The sequence below is a fragment of the Chelonia mydas genome, chromosome 26 (assembly GCF_015237465.2).
Source record: "Chelonia mydas isolate rCheMyd1 chromosome 26, rCheMyd1.pri.v2, whole genome shotgun sequence".
Classification (NCBI taxonomy): domain Eukaryota; kingdom Metazoa; phylum Chordata; order Testudines; family Cheloniidae; genus Chelonia; species Chelonia mydas.
In genome coordinates, this window is record NC_057859.1 from 8,454,667 (window position 1) to 8,472,151 (window position 17,485).

Sequence of the window (17,485 nt, forward strand, 5' to 3'; positions counted from 1 at the left end):
CACCCTGAGTGATAAACAGGCTGGCAAATTCTTAAGGCTCAAGTTTTCATACACAGGCTAAAAATCCTTTTAGCCTGGGACCATCACTTCCCACAGGTCAGTCCTTGTTCCTCAGGTGTTTTCAGGTGTGTTGTAGGGAGAGCGAGGTCCCCCCATGATGTCATTTCCCCCCTTTTATATCTTCTCCCCACTCGCTGGAAAGCTCTTTTGCTGTGACCTGGGTCAAGCAGTTCTCATTGTGTAGTGCTATCTCCGAGAGGTCTCTATTGTACACGGTTCCTGGGGTAATCCTTGTGTTTGTGTGCATTTCCTCAATAAGCCATTAACATTGTTTGGCCTTTTTTACTGTCATATCTGAAAGGCTGGGGTCTTTTCAACTTCAGTAACACACAGAGCCAAACTTCATAACTTCACATATGACGATCCAACGAGATAAGACTGTCTAGCAGATCAAGACTTTTAGAATGACACCTCACAAGGCATACTTTGTATAACACAGATCCTAATTACATGACAGTGGTGAATATTGGGGTGTCGGGGTGTCACAGAAGGTACTTTTATGATCAAGTCACTTCTCAATTTTCTTTTTGGTAGAAAAAAGATGCAGCTCTTTAAGTGTCTTACTGTAGGGCATATGCTCTAAATAAACCCTCAGACCATTTTTGTGGCTCTTTTTGGTACCTTATTCAGTTTTTCAATATGTTTTTTAAAAGGCAAAACACCAGAGACGCATGCAGTATTCTGTCAGCATCACCAATGTTGTATACAGAAGTAAAAATCATCTTCCTGCTCCTATTCACTGCTCTCCGTTTATAGTGTTTTAATGGATACATTCCACTGACCAATACTGAGTTTCTCAAAGAGATGAGCTCTCGGGCAGGGGCTCAAATTCACATTCTAAATTCCTTTCTGACCTAAATCAATCCTTAAAAAAAAAATAAAAACCCCAAAAAGTTCAGTTTATCCAAATGGCCTTGGGAACATCCAAAACTTTCAGATAACTGGGTGTTCAGATAACAGAAATGCTTGTTTGACCTGCAGTTTTCCTGATATAATCCTATCAAACTGCTGTTGACGCTGAAATGGGATTAGGCCTCAAGTAACTGCACGCAGTGGCACAGAACTGCTATGCAAATACAAAGCCATTGATTAGCATTAACAATGCAAAGGGGAAAAGTTATTAGTGGGTGATGATGAACATAGGGCTTCCTGGGGGACACCCTATGGATTTGGATAACTAGGATTTTTGGATAAAGGGAATGTGGATAACTGTAATTATATGGCATTTACCCACTTTGGTTGGTGTCTAGATTTTGAAAAACTTTATGGAAGTGCTCGGGAAGGAAGTTCTAGAGGCAAGAACCCTGAAACAAAGACACGCAGCTCATCTGGAATTTAAGGAGGGAGAGATCCAAGGGTGGTAGCCTAAGAGGAACATGTGGGAGACAAACGGCTGACCAATATGTTGAGGCTTATACACCTTGAGCAGAACAAGTCCTTACTTGATCCTTTTCACCTATGCTAAGGACAAGGCACCCATGTCTGCATCTGACCGACTCTGCACCTCAAAAACATTTAATGTTCCTTTCTCTCCAGGAATTTCCAACAAAATCCTTCAGTGTCATGCTTCAGGGCTGGCCAGGAGCTGATCCGTTTAAAATAATTGGGAAGTGGGGAGAAAGATATCTACAGCACTCTTCCTAACTCACTGGTTCTTGTTTTCCCAAGAGATACATGGAAAAAAACCAACAAAAACAAACAAATAAAAAACCCCCAAATACTGCGTTATTTTCTGCCCATTTAAGGCATAAAAGCATCACTATTGAAAACCATAAAAGTGAGGAGTTATGACTACTGCAAGTTACTCTAAAGCGTTTCTTTGTCGATTATATTATGGCCACAAATGCAACACCGATTCCTTCAGCCCTTCGAGGTTTATAATATCAATTTCTGAAAGTGATTGAGCGCACAGTGGCTCATACATTAGTGCACATCAATAGCCTGATTAGATTTTGTTTTCTAGCCTCTGCTTCAGGACGCAGGCTGTCAGTAGTATCCGCTGCACTGATTCAAGGGTGTAGAGGGAGGATTTCACGTAAGGTCAGCAGGAATACAATTAAAAACTTTAAAAATAGAGGGTTTCCACTGAAAGGGAAGGAAACTCACATTTTCAGCCTCTGATGGGCCAAGTTGCAGCGGGCACAGAGGGGCTCATTAAAATTATTTAGGTTTTTTTTTTTTGTATAGCCCACATCAGCCTTAGATCTCAATATGCATCACAAAGGAGCTAAGTATCACTATCCCCATTTCACAGATGAGGAAACTGAGGCACAGAGGTTTGACATGACCTGCCCAAGATCACCCAGCAGGACAACACAGGGCTGGCGATAGAACCCGCTGTGTCCTGAAACCCGTCCAATACCCTAGCCAGCTAGATATTAGACCCAATGGGACTCTGTCAGGATGCTGCAGCTTGCCCTTGCGGGTCGCACTGCAGGATCAGAGCCTATACTGGAGGAAAATGGTCCTTTTCAAAGTTTTGCCTGAAGGATGTTTTATTTTACAGACTTCAACATCCCTAATGGCTTGCTAAACAAGAGTAAGCAACATAATGGATTGAAGCAGTGACGGGCAAAGCTCCAAAGGGTTGATTCAAATAATAAGAAGAAATAAGCAATTCTAATAAATAAATGATATAAATGGAGGGTATCATTTAGCAAGAAAGGGGATGACTAAGTCACTGCCAGGCCTGTGTTTACCCTCTGCACAGCTCTCCATGAGATCTATTTATCTACAGGCTCAATTCTTCTCACTTAGGTCCCAATGGAGCAAAGCACATCAATGATCCCATTCAAACCAATTCGACTACTGATGGGTTTAAATATAAAAAAAAAACAAGGGGATGAGTTAATATCTTTGATTAGACCAACATTCTGTTGGTGAAAGAGATAAGTTTTTGAGCTCGGGAGAACTGTTCTTCAGGTCTGGGTTTAAATATAATCAGATGTTCAGAGTTTTGCTGGATCAGAAGTCTTGCTTCTAGCGATTAACTCCATTCAAGTCAGTGGTCAAGTTTGGTGGGAAGCTACCGTGGGAGGGGAATCAGGCTGATGGATAAATTAAAGCAAGCGTGGCCAAACCGTGGCCCATGAGCTCCATGTGGCTCTTTTACAGTCGAAGTGCAGCCCCCTAAGTCCCTCTCCCCATTCTCCGCCTACCAGACTGGGGAGGGAGCTCTGGCCTTCTTCCCTGTGATGGGGTGGTGGGGCTTCAGCCCGGGGGACAGGGCTGAAGCCCTGAGATCCCCCTTCCCATGGGGCTGACGCCCCGAGTCCCAGCAGGTACGCCTGGCTCTTGAATTTCTGAAGATCATAATATGCGGCTTGGAGGGTCAGTAAGTTTGGCCAACCCTGGATTGGAGTAAACTGCTCTCCCTGGGTGACATCGCAACCATATGGAAAGGGCAAGGTTAAATGGGGGGAGGGAGGGGAGAGGCAGGAAGTCCCAACTACATGGGCCCGGAGTCCCGGGATAGAAAAAAACATTTAAAACCACTGGCTTCGAGCAATCAGTAAGAAACAGAGAGGTGAGGGAGAAGTTGAATGGTTCAAGTATGAAAAAGGAAGTCAAGAAATGTGGCTTCTATTCCCATCTCCCCTCCTGATGTCAGATGTCATGCAGGTCACTTAGTCTCTCTGTGTCTCTGTTTCCCCATCTAAAACATAGAAGAGAACATCCCTAGAGTGCTTGGAATTCATCTGAGGAAAGCCTCCATCTGAGTGAAATGAGCTCTTATAGACGCAACGATGCAGACTGTGTACAAAAAGGAAGGATAATACAACGGTTTGGATGCTAGACTCAAATTTCATTCTACGCACAGCCACAGACTTCCTGGGTGACCTTGGGCGAGTCAATTACAGCCAGATTTTTTAAGTGCCTAAACATGTACACAGGTGCCAAGGCACGTTTGAAAACCCCACTAGGAACCTCCGTGCATCTTTCGGCATCTAAATACCTTTCAAAATCTGGCCCTAAGTCTCTTTCGTGCTTCGCTTCCCCATCCCTAGGGAACATTAGCACTTCCCTACCTTGCAGGGATGTTGTGAGGTAAATACAACATTGAAGACTGTGCGGTGCTCAGATACTACAGCTTTGGGGGCCTATGGTACAGTTGACTCACCGCAAGCACATCCCCTTGTGACTGGGTGTGGCGTAGGCTGGCTCTCATCCTCTAGAACCCTCTGTAGGCAGCCACTTCAGCCCTGTAATGGTCTGCCCCTTCATATGACTCAACCCTGCAGCCAAGTCATGGTAATCTCCAACCATTCCAGAAAATCCAACAAAAACAAATGTTTGCTCTGCTGCCCACAACTCTAGGCCAAGTGGTCCATCCACCCTTTTCTCAGGGCTGTCAGTAGCCCCTATCCCCTTCTCAGGGGCTACATGCCACCTTATCAGTGGCTGGTAGGGAAACCCAGGCTCAGCCTCTACACTGGGCTCTAGTCCAAGGACCCCAAGACAGGCAGTCAAGGTTCCCTTCAACAGACTCCTTGCTGTTAGATTTCTTCATACCAAGCCTTTCCCTGGACTTGCTCCTCACCCTGCAAGAGCCTTCTTGTTCCATACAGGTCTCTTCACTCCCTATTATCAGGACAGTGACTACAGAGACACAGAATTACCTAAGATGACAGGTGTTCACATGTTTGCAGGAACTAGACTTTCTGTAGTGCAGCACTCTGGGGTTTTCCATACATACACACACACACACACACACACACACCCCTTTCACGAAAAGCCTAATGAAATCCAAGTGTTAATGCAATTTCTAAACCTAAGAATAAGAGGACTCTGGAATCAATGTGTAGTACTACCAGGTTGCTATCAATAGAGAGAAAATAACTAGCTTTCCTTATTTATGACTCCCTGGAAGAAATGAAACTGTGTTTTGAAGATTTATATGGAAGAAAGATTCTTCTGCCCTCTTAATATCACATAAAATCGTTAGCTTTGGGAAATTGCTCAAGTGGATCATAACTTGGGTCCAAAATGGTTGTATGTTCCCAATATTTAATTACAAAGATTATTCATCTCTCGGAGTTCTTCACCAAATTACGGGAAGGAAAGTCTATTAATCTGTTTTTATACTGTCCTTCCATGGTCATCCATAATACTTGGATGTTACAGAAATGTGTTTTAATTCAGCTACTTTTTGTTGCCATGCCTTTAGGGGAGAAATTATTAGTCAAAGAAATGGTATTTCTCACAAAATTCTATTTCCAGAACCCACGTTATATTAGAAATATGCTCAACGGTTCTGCAGAAAAGGTTTGTTCCAAAGCCCAGTGAAGCCAGTCAAAAAGACTTCAATGGACTTTGAACCAATCCCAAACCCAGCAATCTTTATGCAGTAAGGCTCTGTGGAGAAGGGACTACATTCACTTGAAATATTTTGACATGAGATGATGTCATAGCAAAACTGTTCAGCGAAATTGTATGTTGAGGGATGAAGACCCAAAAGAACATAGGCCGTTGGGTGCACGGAAACACAGAGGTTTGGACTTTCCACCTAGACAGCTCACTTGACACTTTGGGAGGGGTGGAGTGGTTGAATTTGAGGATCTCTGGTTGGATCCTGAAGAAAGAAAGGGAGCAGGACCACAGAAGGGGTTGGGAACCACGCCTGTGATCAGGAAGGGAAGCACTTCTGGCTCTCATTAGACTAGGTAACGTGGAATGAAAAGATTGACCAAACTTGTAAAGAGTAACAACTACCTGAAGAGCACAGCATCACATCTACTGGTGCCTACCACCACATCAGTCTCAAATAAATCTGGGCTTCATTCTGCTCTCACCTTCTCTCAGTCAGGAATTACATCATCAAAGTGAATGAAGATATGCTAACTTTGAAATGTGAGCAAACGTGAGCTCCGAATTAGGCCTGGCAGTATCTGGGGAATTGAACAAAGATATTTCAATGACCCAAAAGACCCAGGCCAGGGGCAGATCTTATGCTGGTGTTAATCGTAGCTTCATTGACTTAAATGGAGATGCATCAATGGGCATCAGCTGAGGAGACTGCCCTTCATCTGCATTTTACTGGAGTTAATTTGATGATTAAAAAAAAGCAGTACATGCCAAATGTTGCTATGCTATGGTAACTGAGAAAACCATCATATGTTTCTGCATTAGACGAGGAAATAAGACAACAGATCCCACAACTGTCATGGTTATTCAGCAGCAACCATTGTACCAGTCTACCAAGAAAAATTAATTACACAGTCTTACAGGTAAACAGCAAAGAAGTTATTAGCAATTAAATATCACAGTATTAATTCTTGCAGAGCTGAGAATACCCCACAGGTTAACCTTTAGGGTTTCTTAATTACTATACCAAATAACCCTCAGCATTTGCCAGATAACCAACCAAGTGGAATTGCCCATTCAAACACTGAATGCTGAAACGTGCTACTGAACATCCTTGGTTGGAGTTACAATTTTCCTCTGTCCTAAGTTGAAGAACTTTCACTGCAAACTACAACAGACAAGGAAGAAAATCACTGCCACCAGAGACCCAAATACAGCATTAGGTGAAGGGCCATGACTGCCAGTGAGTTTGGTGGCAATCATGACCACACTGCTGTTGGAAGAATAGAGTCCTGAGCTTACTTCATTTGTGTGCTGGACATAAAACTGGAGTAACACTGTGGTATTTCAGGCCTGTTAGGATTATTCTGATATTGAACGAATGGGCCAGATCTTCAGCTGGTGTAAATCAGCCTAACTCCTGTGAAGGCAACTAGCTCCGAGCTCAGAATAATGAGCCTTTGGTACAGTTTTAGCTGGTATATAGCACTTAATGTATGCAGCTACTGGAGCTGACCAGAAAACAGATTTTCCATCCCGTGAACAATTTTGAGATACCAAAAAAAAAAAAAGGTTGTCCGAAAAGGGGAAGAAAAGTTTGCATTTTTTTTGTGAATTTAAAATATATAAAAGTTTCTGGTCAGCGGAAATTCCCGCCCCACCCCAATACATTCAAAATGTTTTGTTTTTATTAAGACCATTTTTCATTTGTTTTTATAAAATAAAGTAAATTTCAAGTTAAAGGTCATTTCAAAATAATAATAAATAAAATAAATAATAAATTATTAATAATAATAATAAAAAAAACCTTTATTCAATATGCTGAAATGGAACATTTGGTCCTCTGAAACAAAATGTCAAAAGTGATCCAATCTGTTTAGTTGAAATAACATTTTCTCATGGACAATGTAGCCATTTTTTTTGGACCAGCTCTAATAATTAACTTTTCTCGAAACGGGAAATCATAGTACAGGTCATACATTAAGACAATGCCCACTACATTGACAAAGTAGAGCGATACCATTTAAAATCCAGAAAAACAAAACAAAACAGTGCTTGGCAGGCTGGCAAGCTCTCAGGGCTCAGTCCTGCTCCGCAACTTGATTGGCCCAAGACCCCATTTATTTAAACACACACCTGTTTGGAATGCATTACCATTGCTGAACTTGGTTCTGCAGAGAGAGGATTTTACTCATCTCCATACAGCACGTCACAAATACTACATTTAAAAAAACATAATTCAGTGACAAAGCTTTCTTTTTCCATTACGTGTGTTGGGTTGGGGGTCTACACTGGAGCGGGGGGGGCGGGGGGGAATCGATCTAAGTTACGCAACTTCAGCTACGTGAATAACGTAGCTGAAGTCAGGGTACTTGGATCCACTTACCGCAGCGTCTTCACTGTGGTAAGTTGACTTCTGCCACTCCCCCATCGACTCCGCCTCTCGCCCTGGTGGAGAACCGGAGTCGATGGGAGAGCGCTCAGAGGTCGATTTATCATGTCTAGACTAGACGCAATAAATAGACCCCCCGCTGGATCGATCGCTGCCCGCCGATCCGGCAGGTCGTATAGACATACCCGAAGACACAGCACTAACTTGCCATTCCCAATATCTTAATTCATAGCTCAGTTGGCATGCAAGTGCCAGAGCCTGTTTCTTTGGCTGCTCTATGAACAGCTGTCCAGACTTCTGTTTTGTGGTCGCCATCTCTTGGGGACTTTCCAGCTACTTTTGGTTTTTCTCTTCCATTGTCCGGATTTTACTCCCAGTATGCGTTACTTGCTGGGCCTGGCTGACGTAGCAGGTGGATCACTTGTTACAACTGCCACTATCTAGCTGATTCACCAAATAATTCAAACGCAGTTGGGATCATTTCCCCGTGCACTCTGGATGCTGACAAGTTGGCTCGGAAAGCCGACGATAACCAATGGGAGAGATTTACATGAATAGCTCCTTAAAAGTTTCTTAAGTGCTCCTCAACAGACCATAGTTGCAAAAAGAGTTCCATTTACTGAGACAGATGCTCATCTGATGTTAAATAAGCGGTGGTTTGCACCAGCTGAGGTTCTGGTTGATTGATTATTTTGAGAGAATGAGTTGAAAATGGCCATTAGTGATTTAGGGGGTCAGGCCTATAGCTGGTATAAATCTACATCGCTCCAACGGGTCCCTTTGCTCCCTTGGAACTCTGCGAGTTTACACCAGCTGAAGGTTTGGTACAAAAAAGTCATCTTGATGGTAGCTATCAGGAAATACCAATGATTCCTTTGCTACAAGCAGGGGCATTGAGTCACTGCTGATTTCAGAGAAAGATTGCGGGCCTCTGAACTGCCCACAGTACTTGCAGCAAGCAGATCGTCCTTATGGGTCTTTTACACAAGTACTGAGCCAGCCAGAGTCTGCTTAGCTTAGGAGTTCTGCAGCAGTCAAAGCACAAGGCAATACAGGCCGTGTCCAGAGCAGAAGACAGTACAGGGTGCAAGTCAGAGGAACTTCCCCTTTTCTACCATATTTCTTAATTCCTTCTGTACCCCCAACTTGCGCAGCATTCATATTCAACAGACCGAACACTAAGAACCGCAATTTAACCTCATCCAAGGTTACCACACTCGGCTCATTCTTATTGCAATCAGTCTTTGTTAAGTAGCAAACTCATTTTTGACTGTGATTAGCATATCCTGAATTTTTAAGAAGGCAGCAGCGGCGGATGTTATAAATTGCTGGCTGTCTCCTACTTGTGAGTATATTGTACTAGGTAGTATTTCCCCTTCAAATGCCAACACCTCTCCACAGTAAATTATTGTGATTGGTATAACCCCCTCTGGAGGACAGATTTGGATTAGATGGCAGTGGAAACCATGTCAGTCAAACCTGGCAAACGAGAAATACATCAAGTACAGGACACAACTAATAAATCCAGAAGGGCCAAAAAATCACACATAAAAATGCTGCTCTGTCTCCTAAGAGACCAAGGAATGGTATTTAATAGTGCACCAAGGTGGGACAAAAATAGTGAATAAGAAAATACAATTTACAAGGCTAAGGAGACTGGAGGGGCGAAGGGACAGGTCATGGGAGCTGCAGCCTTTTATCTGTATTTCCCCAGGTTGAATCTAGATCAGGATATCAGCTGCTACCAACTGATGGCTGTGGGGTATATTAAGTCAGGAGAAATAACACCTTTCAGTGGTTAAAGCAGAGAAATGGGAATCAGGATCTCTGGCTCCACCATACACTTGCTTTGTAACCACAGACAAGTCAGTTAGCCTCTGCGAGTCATTTGCATGTGCAGTCCCGGTGAGTGAGTTGTGCTCCCCATGATGGCGCACACGCTGTGATAACTGTGCATTCAAATTATGCACAAGCCTCAATGTCTCGAGATGTGCGCACCTCATAGTTACACTTTGCACCTTCTCATGAATTAGCTTGCATGATGCCAGCAAGTCTGACCAGCGAGCTCTGCAATAAAGAAGGCTGATGCTAAGCAAGCCTTGGGTTTCCAGTAAAAATCTCTGAAATGAGAGGAAGAACGCAGGCATGACATTAGCAAAGTGACCCTTCCCCATCCCCCACACAAATACACATCTATCCTCTTGTACAGCCCTCATCAACAGAGCATTCAAGCACCTCAGAACTACCATGAATCTTCACAAGACCCCTATGAGGTAGATGTAGTAAAGTGGTAAACAAGGAGTTAACTGGGTTACCCAGAGTATTATGGGCTGCAGCCATGCTCCACAACTCCCTTATCTCCTATTTTAGTTATGTGCGCGCTTTCCCTGTCCATGCACATTCCGTCTGTATAGAGTTGAATCAAGCAGCACATTCCCAGCCTCTAGGACTGTAAGTAAAGTGTGTTTCTTGTGCATTGAGTAGTCCCTTTATGGAAGTAGGGAAGCAATTTTACAAGCGAGGAAATATTAGGCGACTCTCCCAAGGTCACACAGAAAACTTGTGGGAGAGCCAGGAATGAAATTACGATCTTCTGAGTCCTAATCTAGTGCCTTAGCCACAAGATCATCCATCCTTCCTCTCCACCTGCTCATGGCAATGAAAGCCTGCACCGCATTGCCCTGGCTCAGCCTGTTTCAGCAGAGCAGGAATAACTAACTGAAATGATCAACCCAAGAGAATGCCACAGAATGTGAAATGCAGAACTAAAGCTCGAGCAAAGCAAAAAAAAAAAAAGTTTCCCTACTGTAAAAGTTTGGATGAATGAAGGTGCCTAACTGGTTTGACACAAAACCTGCTATTGTATGTCTGAATAAGGAGGGCAAAGGTGCCTGCCATCTTTCAGAAAGAGGAAATATCTATCCACTAGAATGCTGCCCCTGAATCTTTCCTGTGCATTTGAATTCATTGTATTCCATGAAAGTTCTTGACTGACAGCCCCGGAGAACAAAATCTATTCATCTACAGAAAAGTTTCTGCATGTGAAGTAATAAAGAAAGATTCCACAATGTGATCCATTTCAGATCCAAAGAAAACACCTGAGAGGTGTAAATGTATCAGTGATAACACTAATAAGCCTATAACTTGTGTAAATGTACCAACTCCCCACTACCATGGAAAAGCCTGGATAAGGGAAGGCTGTGTTTGCCTCCTCCCTTTGCCCCACAGAACTTGGGGGAAATCCACGAGAGGTACTGGTCCTTCACTTCAGATCTATGGTGCATTCCTCCAGAGCACTGCTCCGGGGCTTTTTCTGCCATGCTTCCTTAATATTCCTGTGAAGGGAACGGTAGGGAGGGTTCACGCTAAGACTGAGCTGTGTGGAATGTTAATTGGACTCTCAGGCTGCATGAACTCTCTTATCAGTTCCCCGTGGGGCAATGAACCTCTCTCTCTGGCTTGGTCCCAACCTTCATTCTAGGGCCATCAGCCTACAACACTCCAAGTCATAGAATCCAAACCTGTTAACGAGCACTTCATGGGGTCCAGAGACTCCATGCCCCAACCTCTCTCTCTCATACCCACCATCTAAACAAAGGGTAAAATTCACAAGCAGGAAGAACCAGCATGCTCACTGATCTCCAAGAGATGACTGGGCTGGGAACCACCATTTAGTTCCCTGGCCTATTCAATACCGGCCAGTCTCAGAAGAGACATCAACAAGGGTGCTAACTGCTTGGCTGGTTTTTGTGATGCCAACACTTGGTGACAGAACAATCTAATTTATAGGACATTGGACTGGGAATTCAGCCTCAGAGCCTGAGCTCGCAAACCCGAGTCAGCTGTTCCAGACGAGCTTTTTTTTTTTTTTTTAATCCCTGAGTAGGCATACCCTGCGTGCCTCCATTTCCCTGCTTACAATTTGTCTGCCTTGTACTTTGATTGTAAGCTCTTCAGCACTGTCTGTACAGTGCCTAGCACATGGGACTCCGATCTAAGTTGGAGTCTCCAGGAACTACTGTAATATAACTACCTGGATGTTCCCAGTTATGTCAGTAATTACGACCACCAAACAGCCAACTGGAGGTAACAACTGTTGCCCAGCTCTTACCTGAGATGAAATAGAGTCAATGAGATGGATGTGAAAGGCTATAGATCTGAACTGCCACGGGATTTTTGGACTTGAACGGGAAACTTGTTTTTTTATCCATTCTGCTAATGCATTCATTTGACTTATTGCAAACAGACTGCAGTGTTATGAGACCATTTGATTTTCTAATTCCACAGCTCCTTGCGAAGGAGCTACTTCCCCAATTTTGTTGATTACTGTTATAAAACAGAAACATTTGATCTATTGCAAATGTTGTATAGGAGACGGAATATCTTGAGGACTAAATGAGTGATGCAGGGACTTCTCATAAAGAAGCTGTTCATCCCATCTTTTTGATTTATTGCTCTTTTACTACAAGATGGAAATCAGGAAATGTTCTCATGACTCAGGGATTCTCATTAGAAGTTATCAGTGAAGTACTTGAAAAGGTGTGTTATTTCGGTGCTTTGTATTGGAGGGACTGATCTGTGTTTACGAAGGATTATGTTTTCCCCAAATCTGTGGGGGGAAATATGTTTCCTTTATCATATAGAGGATATCTACATTCATTCATAACCGTGCAAACAATCAGCATATAATGTACTAAAATTATCTTTCCCTCATCATCTTTTCTGCTTGGTGCATGCTTCAAAAAACATGTGGTATTTTAATATTCTCTTTGGACACAAGAAATATTATCCCTGAATAAAAAAAGATAAGATTCAGTAACCCTGTCCCTTTACCCTTGACTCAGTCAGTTGTTCCTGGTTTTACTCCTAGCTCTCTCCGTGAACACAATGAAGCTTTGGGGAAAGTCGTAGGATCTTCTGTAATGGGGTATAGGAGCTGCAGCGAACAATTGATTAACCTCGAAGCTCTGCACTGTCTCTTTTCACAGGTGTATTCCTGTGCGTGTTGAGAGGTGAGGGAGAGGAAAATGTGGTCCAGTGGATAGGGCACTAAATCGGGACTCAGGACAACTGGGTTCAATTCATAGGACTAGAAGGGACCTCTGGGGTCACTGAGGCCAGTCCCCTGCTGTCGCAGGTCACCTCATCACATGACCCTGTTCAGACACTTCTCAAGCTCTATCTTAAAACTAGTGAGGTGATTTGCCCTCACTTCTCCTAGAAAGCTGAATTCCTGGCTCTGCCCTGACACATTATATGGAAATCACTTTCCCCTCTCTGAGCCTCTGCTCCAACGTATGTAAAAATAGGGATAAAACTTACTTTATTTTGTGAAGTGGTTGGAGCCCGCTGGATGAAAAGAATTATATAACAAACACCAAGTGCTGTATAAAGACTATATTTGGTTACCTAAGAGGCAGAGAGGGGAAATGTCTCTCGGCAATTTTATAGATTTGAAAGCCAGAAGGGACCACAAGGTTGTCTAGTCTGATCTCTTGTACAGCAAAGGCTACAGAGGTTCATCCAGTTACTTCTTTACTGAGTCTTATAACCCAGTTAAAGCTCCACTCCTGGGATGGGCAGATAGGCTTGAAGCCCCAGACTAGGGGTGTTTTCTTCTGATGTTTTGATTTCTGGCTAACAACACTGAGGAAAACCTTAACTGCATCTGGATTTGGATTCTACTGAATCAGATAGATATTAGGAAACCACCTAACACAATAGGGCCCTGGCCTATGATTAACGCCCCCCTCGATGCTACTGCAACACAAAGAACAAACAATAAACTAGACATAGTATATGTGTGTGTGCACGCGTGCATACGTACACTCTCAGACCCCTCCTCCCCCCGATACATATACTAGCAAAGGTGAAATAACCTCCTTATTGCAGAATTTGTGCTGTTTCCTTTCACTGGTAAGACTCTAAAACAGACATAAATTCTGTAAGATTAAGAGCTAGGTATGGATCAAGGAGGAGAAGAGTTCAGATTCATGCTCACTAATGATCCTCTTCAGATTTCCAACAGGGTTAAGCCATCTGTGAGTTTCCAACATATTGGACTGAGGTACCTCCAACATTATCCATTGGGAGAAGAGAATTCAGAGATTTCAGCGTGCACATGTGTGTATATATATAGAGAGAGAGGTGGACAGCTATGTCTGTATTTTACACACTGTTTCTTCCCACAGAGCAAAGCAGGTGGCATAAGATCATAGCAAAGTTCTTCTCACAAACTCTTTTCTTCTTCCTTTTTAAGTCCCAGTTGTCTTTCATCCTTCTGCAGCTGATTTAACAATATTAACTGCCCACCCATGACACCTTTTGAGGCTGGAGCTCACGTTGCTAGGAATAGCGGTGGGGAGTTTAACTGAATCAATGAGAGCTAAAAAATGGCAGAGGACTTGGGTAATTATGTGAGAGACATCAACCTGAAGCCCTTGGGTGGTGTAATAGACGGCCTGCTTCACCACTGCATTATTACAGTTACACAACAGTATCACTCAGGGAAAGGAAGGGAGGGGTAAGGTAGTGTTTTTCAGCTGGTGAGGGTCATATCCCTTTCGAGAAGGAGATGTCACAAAGGTCACTGGGGGCTGTGAGGCTTTGAACATTTTATTCCAGTTTAGAGCAAAGAAAATCTTGCTCCCCCACTCCCTGAACATCCTTACCTTTCAAGGTCAAGTATTCTTTATCCTTTTGGCTTGGTAGAATTCAATTTTAATCTTTTTATAAGATTGATGGCTAATGTTGATATTTGTAAGCAATTTTTATCCATTTAAATGTTCACAGTTGCGCAAAATTGGGTGAACTTTTATGTTTATTGATTTTCACAGTTGTCAAATAATTGACAGATGTTGAGATTCAAAAAGTTAAAGCTTTATAATTATTAAAAGCAAATTGCTAGCCTCACATTTCAAAATAGACAATGTAATTATCCTTAGATCAAGCTCTAAGTTCTCAAGCTGCATTTTTCTTCCTTTGCCTATCTGTGAATTTTGATCATTTTCGATGGAGATTTTTTTTTGTCAGTTTCTATGTGTGTGTGAGGAAGTTGATGTTTACCAACTTTTACCGGTAAAAAGCTAAGCCTTCTGATCTTATTTATCAACCTCTTGAACTGTGCACACACAAATTATAGGCTTATTAGGGTTATCACTGTTACACTTTTTTCTTATCTTTTATAGTAATTGTAAGGTGGAGTGTTTTTTTTTTTTGCTTTGTTTTTAAGAAAACAATCTTCAGATAAGGGGGTCACCAGTCTGAAAAGGTTCATAAACACTGCTGTATGGGATCAAGACACTTGACTCGGGAGAACTGGGTATAACTCCTAGCTGTGCTACAGACTTCCAGCATGACACTGTGCAAATCACTTTGGGAAGGAGATACACAAGACAGTTAGATAGCCATTGGCAATTAGATAACCAACCTCCCTTTGAAAAATCTCTCCCTAAATCTTTCTGTAAATTCCTCATCTATAAAATCATGCCCCCTTGTGTCTGTGTTTTCTTTTTAGCTCTTAGAGGAATGGACTGCCTCTTAGGTGTACGCACAGTGCCTCGCACAACGAGACTCCAGTCTCTAGGCATAATGAGTTTTGAATGCATCTGTATGGGCACGGAAGTGGAGGAACAGTGAGGAAAACATGGTCATACAAGGTTCATGAGGACACAGCTTGGTATCCATAATCTTCCCTCCAGCTATAGTACACCACCACTGATTCTTTTTAATCATCTGCAAAGTTTTGTACACAATCTTTTACTGATACATTTCAGGCAATTCCAGGCTCGCAGATTCTGGACTTGAACATTGATGAAAGAGTGGTTTTCACATCTAACATACAATTCTTGAATTCAGACTTTTTGAGCCATCTTATACCTAAAATGGAAACACTTGGTTTTGTACCCAGGTACCATAGACGGGATCCATTTGCAAGAGAAAAAGTCACTCAATATGGCTCATATTTGACGGAAGATGACCTTTTTAGACTTCATAATATGCTGTGGGAAAACTGAGAATTTGAATATGATGACTTTGGTATTTTGATGAAAATCCTGGAGGCATATATTTACATGTCTCTTCCACAGACAGGTGGTACCCTGCTACAAAAACACACACTGACAACCACCACCTATCAAAGAGGAAAGCAATAGCCAAAATATATAATGGACTGGAATTCATACGTATCCTTCTGCTGTAAGTAACAACAGTCATTTACCAGGTTGCCGGAAAACTTGGTTTTCCACCAAAAGAAATATACATATTTGAAGAAAACTCACCCACCCCTTCTCTATTGGCTGTCTAGCCTTTAAGAAGGATCGCATGGGCTATAATGGGAATACACACCTAGCAAAAATTTATTTTTTTAATGCTCTCTGTCAGTATTCCACGCGGAGCTTGTGGACACAGATTGTGGCCACTAGCCAAATATTGACAGATGACCTAAGGCCAGCAGCTGCCTCATCCACAGAATGTAGATTCAGAAACATACACCCTTAAGGAGAGCAAAGTAGCCCCGAGGAGCTAATGACGACGTGAGATGGGAACAGACAAGGGACTTTATAGAAGAGGGATTCCAAAATTGCCTGGCCTTGCCTAAGCTGAGTGTTGAAAAAGCAGGTGGCACATCAGATTTGCACTGTGCAAAAAAATAGTTTCTCCAGCATGTGCCCCCTTAGCATTCATCGGAGATAAGATATGAGCTGAAGTGTGTCCAGCCTGACTGTCCAGAGATGTCAGGGGCCTAAACACAAGGATATGAGAAAATAGCTGGTAGCCAAAACTCTGCTGTTCAAAAAGCAGATGTCAGGATAGCTAAAGACAAAGCAGAAAACTAAACGGAAGCAGTGGCATAGAAGGCATTTAAATGTCTTTGGATTCTAAGAAATATCAGGCACAATGTAATTCCCTTAGGAAAGGGACTTTTTACTTACTTTTGCATTCACCAGTACATCTTCAAAGGTCATCAGTTCTCGGAAACAGGGGCTAATAAAAGGATACAAATTATTTTGCCTATTATGGAGATCAAACAACAGTCTTTCGCTACTTACAATATTTATGAAAATTTCAATCCATCATTTTGGAAAAGAGAATAGACAGAATTGATTAGAACAGGACTGATGGCAAACAGATCACTTCACTAGGATATAAGACAATTACCAACAGCATAAAAATGTCATTAATCTCAGTAGATTTACTGCAGTCCTTAAATCCCCAGCTTTGGCAAAGACTAAGCAGAATATTTTAAGCCACTAATTAGTCTAATTAACTTATGCTAAGAAAGCTCCCTTATCAAAAAAGTTTAAATGTCTCCTCAAATTAACACACACAAGTTTCTCTCTCTCTCTCTCTCTTTTTTTTTTTTTTTAAGATGATGCAGTGATGTCAAAGTATGTGGTAGATGATTTCAAAAGTTTGGAAAAGTTAATGTCTATACATAAAAAAGTTCAGCTGTTAAGATCCTCTATATCTCAAGAAGAGGTCACATAGGTAATGATGCAAGGATGGTGAGCCTAAGGGCTGCATATTTCCTTAAACTTTAAAGAGTTCTTGTATAAACATAATGAAAGAGCTATTTTTGATGTCTCTTTCTCAGAATCTCATAGTGTAACTACTAAGTAAATGTACAAAGTAAACAAGTTGGATATTTTAAAAATGTGTATCAGGCATCATGAACATAGGAATTGACACCATGGATCAGACCAGTGGCCCTTCTAGTCCAGTGTCCTA

General features: G+C 42.3%; 1 long non-coding RNA gene across 2 annotated transcripts in view; it reads right to left on the reverse strand.

Moving 5' to 3' along the window:
- Positions 1 to 17,485, reverse strand: part of LOC122463882 — a 398,090-nt gene that overhangs the window by 284,657 nt on the left and 95,948 nt on the right. Inside the window, exon 2 of one of the 2 annotated variants that reach the window (XR_006287591.1) lies at positions 16,690 to 16,741. The exons of the other annotated variant lie outside the window; for it this stretch is intronic. This is a non-coding gene — a long non-coding RNA (uncharacterized LOC122463882). The remainder of the gene's footprint in view (positions 1 to 16,689; positions 16,742 to 17,485) is intronic. 2 annotated transcript variants of the gene reach the window in all.